We start from the raw sequence: 7,971 nt of genomic DNA on the forward strand, positions 1-7,971 counted from the left end.
CCATGGGAATTAAGAGAAAAAGGAAAGGGGAAAAAATACTTATCCATCTATTTGCAAAACAGGTTACTGGCCCCACAAACTTCTATCACCCACTTTAATAAAAGCACCCAAGAGACTTGAATGATTGAAAACGGCACTTTATTTCATCCCACAAGGTTTCAACGAACAAGCAACTCAAAAGAAAAGGAATTGTAACGTTAAATTTGATTAGATGTTTTGTTGCTAGGAGACTTGATGCTTGGAAACTGCAAGTAAAAAACATAATTATATGTATTATATATTATTAAAAAATTAATTACATATATGTATATACTGGTGGCTGGCATGGGAGCCAACGACTTACCCTGGTGTTAAAAAAAATAAGCAGAAAACAAGAACGTAGTAAGCAAAACAAATACACTGAATACTTTGATTTTACTTCAGTTCGTAAATGCTGTATTGAGAGCAACGGCGACCGTTACACAAATTTATGTTCAAAAAAGATAAATGTTTTCTCGACAGAACTACGCGTTCATATCAACGCCATCAATTTATAAATTACAGACGATGGGTATGACGTATATGATGCTTCCAATAGCCTTGTTGGTTCGCTATTACAATTTAAGAACAGATTATAACACACAAAACATTAATGAAAATAAATAACACTTACCTGAACATAGGCCATGTCCGACGACATATTTAGTAGTAAATTAGCAGGCAGAGTGATGCGGAACGATTTTCCGTAGGCGTATTGGTGTCCAGCTAAAGGTGGATACATGCTTCCAGTAATGAATCATCATTAGTGATATTGTAAGTGCGAGGTATGCAGGTGAATTGGATTTTACCTGTAAATTAAATCCTGCAATTCTTTCGCAGTAGCATCGGTGAAAACTGAAACTTCTTTCAGACCTATTCCGTTTAATTCTTATTAAGTTTGTTCAACAAAACGTAATCCTGGCTACTTGGGATAACAAGAAGGCAAAGAAATTTGCGTTTGATAGTTCTCCTGTTTGTTCTTATTTTCTCCCCGACTGTCTCGTTCTATTTTAATAAATACAATGAACATGCAACAACATTTTTTAAAGCTTATCAAACCTCGATTTTTTTTATGTATAGCATGTTTGACTTGTCAATGCACTAGTCTCGCTAGTAAAATCATATTTTAAGGCGGATTTGCCAATGTCACTGTCTTCGTCTTCTTCGTTTCTCGAGAAAACTTGGGCTGTTGGCTCTGCATCCGTAGTAGAGGTAAGAGTTTGCGCTGCAAACAACAAGATAATACATTCATTAATTTCAATATATTTTTTTAAGAATTCTCCGTTAGAACTACCTTTTTCTGCGTATTCCAATTGAGAACTTAATAATACTTGTTCTGCAATAACAGAAACAAAGTGGTCATTTACAATGTCTTGGATGACATTTGCAGTAAGATTATAAGGTACGGTTTCTATTGCTACACCGTACCTTAGTGCCTGGCTGTTGATCAATAGCGGAGGTTAGATCTTGTGCTGTAAATAACAATAGAATTCGTTCATTGATTGCGCTGAACTCACAATGTTTTTTTTTCTGTGACAGCCAATAGTTTGCTGTAAAAGCAGACGCATTTCTGGCTGCTTTACGTAGTGAGTTCAGCGCCTCAGGTGGGAATAAAATAAACTATTTTTGACGGGAAAAACTTACCACCGTCTTCACTTTAAAAAATTCCCTTTCCTAAAATAATTAATATTAAGTGATATTACCAAAAAGGGCTATAGTTTAATGAATATCCTATTGATTAACCTAATTGCGAGGTCTAGGAAACATTTCCTTGTAAGAAAATTTTTTTTTTTTTTAATGAGGTAGTGTCAATTGGTATCCCGTACGCTAAACGCGGTGTTCGGTTAATACATGACTAGCATGCTAGTCAATCAATCTTATAGATAAATAATTAAAAAAATTTTTGCTAGATAGCGAAGTATTTAATTAACACCAGGACATTTTTTTATTTTTTTATCTTCATTTTTTCTATCCCTTTTTTCCATTCGCGCTAGGCTTCTTCCGCCATAAGACGCCATGTTAAATGGCCCCAAAAACCCCTAGTGTTCGGACACTTTTGGAGGGTACTGTAATTCACAGAAATTCTTCCTAGGTCTTACCTTTTCTCCATTTCCACATTTTTCAATAACAGAAACAAAGTGGTCATACCCGTACCATACAATGTCTTGGATGACATTTGCAGTAAGATTATAAGGTACGGTTTCTATTGCTACACCGTACCTTAGTGCCTTGAATAATAGAAAGCATTAGTAAATTTAAATAAATAAAAACTTGATAGGTTTACCTCTGGCATCAGTAGGAAAGACAAATGAACATGTTAGCTAAAAAAATCATTATATTTAAAGAATAGCAACAACTTACAGCATTTATCCTCGGTGGATTATCAGGAGATTCAATAATGCCATACGTGGCATTAACTTTTAACTTACCCCAATCGTGTCCAGTTGCAGCTTTCATTGCAACACTGTCTTGTTCTACATAGGACTTCAAGTGCGCGAGACATGCTTTCGATTTCACGTAATTCTGTACTAATTTGTAAATAACACCTTGGTTTTGGTCAAACGCCATGGCCAAAAAGTAAATAACACAATTGCAAGTGGCGCTAAACTAATAGTTTTATTAATACGTTATTTCTGTAATACAAATAGTAAAATTCATTAACCGATACATCATAGAAAAACATCTCTGTAGTAATTACATTAATTATATACCCTACCTACTTGGCAATACTATAGGTGAAAGAAATAAAAAAAATTAACGTGTACCTATATCGAGAGTCCATTTGTCGTTTGCATGCCAGTCCGTTTGACGTTTACAGTTGCAATCATCAAGTAAAAAAAAAGGTCTCAAGTCCTAATGTCGATGGCATGGGAGTCTTCTTAGAAAGTGAAGCGCTCGTTGGGTTCAGCAACAATTTATTGTTGTGCCCAAACGTCGGGGACCAGTAGTCCGAACGTCGATTGGCAGATGTCCTTTCGTCGTGTACCAGTTGTCCAAGTGTCGAACTACATAAGTCTTTGTGCCGGAAACCCTAGAGTCCTTTTGCCAAGTAACCCAAAAGACTCTATCCCCTGGAAGAGTTTGCGCTGTTGAGTGTGGTCGATTATGGGAATTTGGATGAAGAACCTGAATGGATGTTCCTAACGCTGCTACCGTGACAGTGGATTCGAGATATGCCACCTAAAACTCATCGCTCGAGATTGGCCATCCTCTAGGTAATTGCTGATTAATTTTCTTGACAACTGCGTTGAATCGTGCTGGGGATTCGATTTGAGGAGCTCAATGTCCGTTTGCTAACAGGCTGAATCCTATGTTGAGGCTGTCGGCCAGCTGGATCAACCATTGTTAGATTTGATTCATTGCCTCGACTGTGTCATGCAACTGAAAGAAGTACTCGAAGTGATCAAAGTCAAGTTATTCTAGCTTCACATTCCATTCTCGGAATTCCGCTGTAACAATTTGTAGGGACGCAAGCTGGCCTTAAGCTTTCTAATCAACTGGCCGTTGGTTCTTGAATCCCATTAGTGAACTATTCGGAACGATTGCTTGTTTATCAATAATGTGGATCATTTCTCTTTTATTTAGTTTAACCTGTTGTACTTTATTGTTTAGCTCTTCTAGTCATGCTGTGTTGAGACACCAAAAAGCCATTGGAAGGCTGATCGTCCCTTGTCAAGTAAGGCAAGGTCAATTTTTAAAGTTGGTGTTCCAGGCTTCCTTGATAGTCGTGAACTTTACAGTCATGCTCTCTAGGTCTTTCTTGAATCCTCGTTGCTTCCATTCGTCTGCCATTGCCTGTTGCTGGAGTACTTTTTGTTGCAAGTACGCTATTGCAGCTCCGGCTGGACCGAGGTTGAGTTCAGTCATGATTGTCCATGCTGATTCACTGAAAGCGACGTCTATGTGTTCTTTAAAAAATTTAGAATCAGCAGTGGTGGCTGGAGGGCTGGCTACAACAGGTACCTACATCTTGTACTTCATTTTTCAGATTTTCTTCTTCTTTTTCAGCGGGCTTTTGCGAATTGGTTAGAGCTATTTCCTGCAGAAGCTTCCACTTCTTGGAAGCTTCCGTAGTGAGTGAGACTTAAAAAATGAGTTCCTGTGAACGCTAATCTATGAGCCGCTATGAAATCCTAACCAATGATGAAGTTGCTTTTCAAATTTTACGAGTTTTCTAAATGGTTATTTACAAACACTACATCTCATTTTTGATAGAATAATTCTCGATGACCTTCGTCGTACATTTTTCTGGTAGTTTTCTACTTCATGAATTCTAATAATTACTATTTTTCTGGCAGCCGATAATTCGGACAGTAAGCGGTCAGCGTAACTTATTGTGGTATCATATTCCGGAAATAGAAGATTCGGGTTGGCATTGATCTTGAGTTGATTGATTGATCTTTAAGTTGATCGGTAATTCGGGTTCACGTCCATAAAAGAGAAAAAACTCAGAAAATCCCGTGGACGCCTGCCTTGCTGTACTGTTTGCCAAGCACACGTATTGTAGGGTCTGGTCCAAATCCCGCCGGTCACTACTAACGTGCATTGATAGCATTGTCGCTTATGTACGATTCATGCTTTCCAGGGCCCTATTTATCTATGGATGATAGCTGGAAGTTATATAATGGTTGGTGTGTAATGTCTGCTGGGTGAATTCAATGACGAAACTGTTTCCTCTGTCGGTGATGATTTGTCTGGAGCTCCATGGAGTAAAATATTTGATAAACGAAATATTCCACGACTTCTGCTTTGCTGGTGGGCATAGTTTTCAACTCAATCCATTGAATCAGGTAATCCACTAAATTATTTACCATTACGTAACCCTTGTGCGACACAGGGAACGGACCTATCAAGTTAATACACCTTTCACGTCGTAACCGCATGCGTCCGGTAACAATTCTACTGACAAATCGTAGTTGGGATTAACTAGCACTGGAGCTGATGTAATGCCTTTTTTAAAGCCTTGAAACTCTTAACTCTTGACCCATTCCTTCACATGAATGGAGTTTGTTGTGGGCGGGCGAGGGCAGTGAAATGCTGGATGTGACGTCGATAATAGGAGCATAGTCACAGGAAGCTTTGCATTCGCTTCACTTTGTTTGCCGTCGAACGCCCAAAGTAAACCGCTAGAAGTCCTTTATAATTTTAGAAACTTCAGGGTATATATGTGGTGTCGACGAGAAAGCCACTGGCTGACCACTTTGAAGTAAGAAAGCCCAAAAGCTAATTAACGGTGGGTCCATTGACACCACAACTATGAGTGAACTTTCAAATATTCGACGTAACCCGAAAACGGACCAGGGCATGTGGATTAGGATAGAATTGACCTTAATACGTCACCATGTCTTGGCTCACGGAAACTCGTAACGGCAAGCTTTTGGTTTCTTAACTTGAGCAGGTTTAGTTTTTGTCACTAGCGCCACCCCGCAAAACTCATACTAACCCTGACGTATCCCTAGCCACCGAATCTTCTATACACAAAAATAAAATACACAAAAAAATGTATCGAAGTGCAAGCTATTGTTGGGGGAGCGGAAATAGCAGATGTTTCTACCTCTTCTAAGAGATGCTACATCTAACGTCATAACTATTCATGTTGAGTCTCCTCCGGAGGATGATGCAACACATGTAGCCAAGTAGACTCATTTTAGACAGCGATCAGTAGCACGAATTCATACAGCCCTGAAGAAGGGGGGAACATTTGTAAAAGTAGCATAAAACCCCATCTCGCTCTCTCACTCTCCCGTTCGCTCTGTTCTTCTACAAATCGCTGATAAAGTTAAGTATCGTTCGTCGTCAGCTCCCTCTGCGCCTCCTGTATGGTTTTATCAGTGAAATAACAGTATTTGAGTCTAATTGTGACATTACGTCCAAAAACAATTAACGTCCAATAGAGTAGCGGTGAAATAGGACTGAAACGAAATAGGACTGACTTTTAATAACTTTTAGGACAGTCCTATTTCTCCATGGCATCAGTCCTATTTCTCCTTGACATTAGTCCTATTTCTCCTGCAAATAGTCCTATTTCATTAACTGAGTTCCAATAAGAACGATTAGCCTCCAATCCGGTAGGCAACATATTGCGTAAGAGCGTCGGCTTATATCCATTTCCTTTTTTTAAAAACCGTTGGCGTTAACTCATAACTTAAATGGTTCACAAAACATTTATCTCTTATCCTATTTTAATTTAAATTGCTGGGGAACATGAATTATGTTGAATCTAATAGAGTTCATTTAATAAAATACTATTAGAGAAAAATCAGAATATGTAAGAGCAGTATATAATGTAAAGATAGTTGTATGAAATAGTAAAACATTAATGCGATTGGAAAAGTTGGATATGACTACATGAAGTGCTATATAAGTACTAAATATTTCTGTAGTATGTCTAGTAGTATTTTGTTAAAAGAACTCTATCAAATACAATATAGTTCGTGTTCTACTGGAATTTAAATTAAAATAGGATTAGAAAAAAAAGTTCAAATCGACCAAATCGACCAAATCGACCAAAAATAGACCAAATCGAGGTGACTGGACGGACACCTATCCCACTTTGTATGGGGTTAAAAGAGGTAAAATGAGTTGTATTAAAATTTTACTTTTCTTTTTACCTTTTGCTCTTAACTTGGTGACCAATTAAATGCAGTCTTAATAAGATATTGCCTGAAGCAAAAGGCTTTTTTTATCCCTGAAATATTTTCATTTTACTTATAGAGGAGACATAGGAGGAGGTGGAGCCAACACAGTAGGCCTACTGCATTCATTTGGTTATTTAAAGTTTTCAATCGATTTCCCTGATTTTTTATTTGTAATATCATGGCTGCGTCAGCTGACGAAGGTTGATAAATTAATGTGATAAATTAGTAAGTGGGAAATAAAAATGTGATAAATTATGAAATAACATGTAATTCACAGTTAAATATTACAGAAGGGTGTTAAATTGTTTTTCAAAAATAAACGGTAGCCGATGAAATAGGAATCGAGAAAGAGGACTGGAAATTTGCGGTCCTATTTCTCCTGTAGCAATAGGACTAGCAGAAATAGCTCTCAAATACCTACCTACATCTACCTCTTAAAATATTTTAGGACAGTCCTATTTCTTCATGCCAATAGTCCTATTTCTACATGGCATTAGTCCTATTTCTCCTTAGGGTTAGTCCTATTCCTTCAGCCTTATTCCAAAATGAACGATGAGCCTCCAATCCGGTAAGCGATATATTGCGTAAGAGCGTTGGCTAATATCCTTTTCCCTTTTGAAAGACGGATGGGGTTAACTCATTATTTAAATGGTTCACAAAACTTTTATTTTTTATTCTATTTTAATTTAAATTGCAGGGGAACATGAACTATGTTGTGTTTAATTGCTAAATTGCAGGGGAACATGAACTATGTTGTGTTTAATTGCAAGTGCAGCTTAATTGGAAGCAGCAGCAGTTTAATTGCAAGTGACTTCAAATTCAGGTAATTATAATTATACGTTTCTTCTACAAAACAACATCTAAGTTTATTACACGATAAATCCGACCAAAAATGTCTATTAAATAACAGAATTATTTATGAATACCTATTCATTCAGTAAAAACGAAAAAAAAGAGTCCAAACGTCGCTGGCATGCGAGTCCACTTGTCGTATAGTATAGGGCTTGCTTGGTTCAGCAGCATTTCGTTGTCGCGGCCAAACGTCGGGAACCAGTAGTACAAACGTCGTAGGACAGATGTACTACTTTCACAAACCACTCGTCCAAATGTCGAGTGACAAAAGTCCTAATGTCGGAAAACCTAGAGTCCTTTAGCCAACTAGCCCAAAAGACTCTACCCCGGATTTTTCAATGGGATATATCAGTTTCAGTTATCTTTTCCGATAGATATCCGAACTAACCAGTGGTCTTTTACTCTTTATATATGACTGTGCGGAGAAAATTTTTTTTTCGATGAAACCTGTTCTCAATTGGCA

Source organism: Daphnia carinata, chromosome 7 (assembly GCF_022539665.2).
Source record: "Daphnia carinata strain CSIRO-1 chromosome 7, CSIRO_AGI_Dcar_HiC_V3, whole genome shotgun sequence".
Lineage (NCBI taxonomy): Eukaryota > Metazoa > Arthropoda > Branchiopoda > Diplostraca > Daphniidae > Daphnia > Daphnia carinata.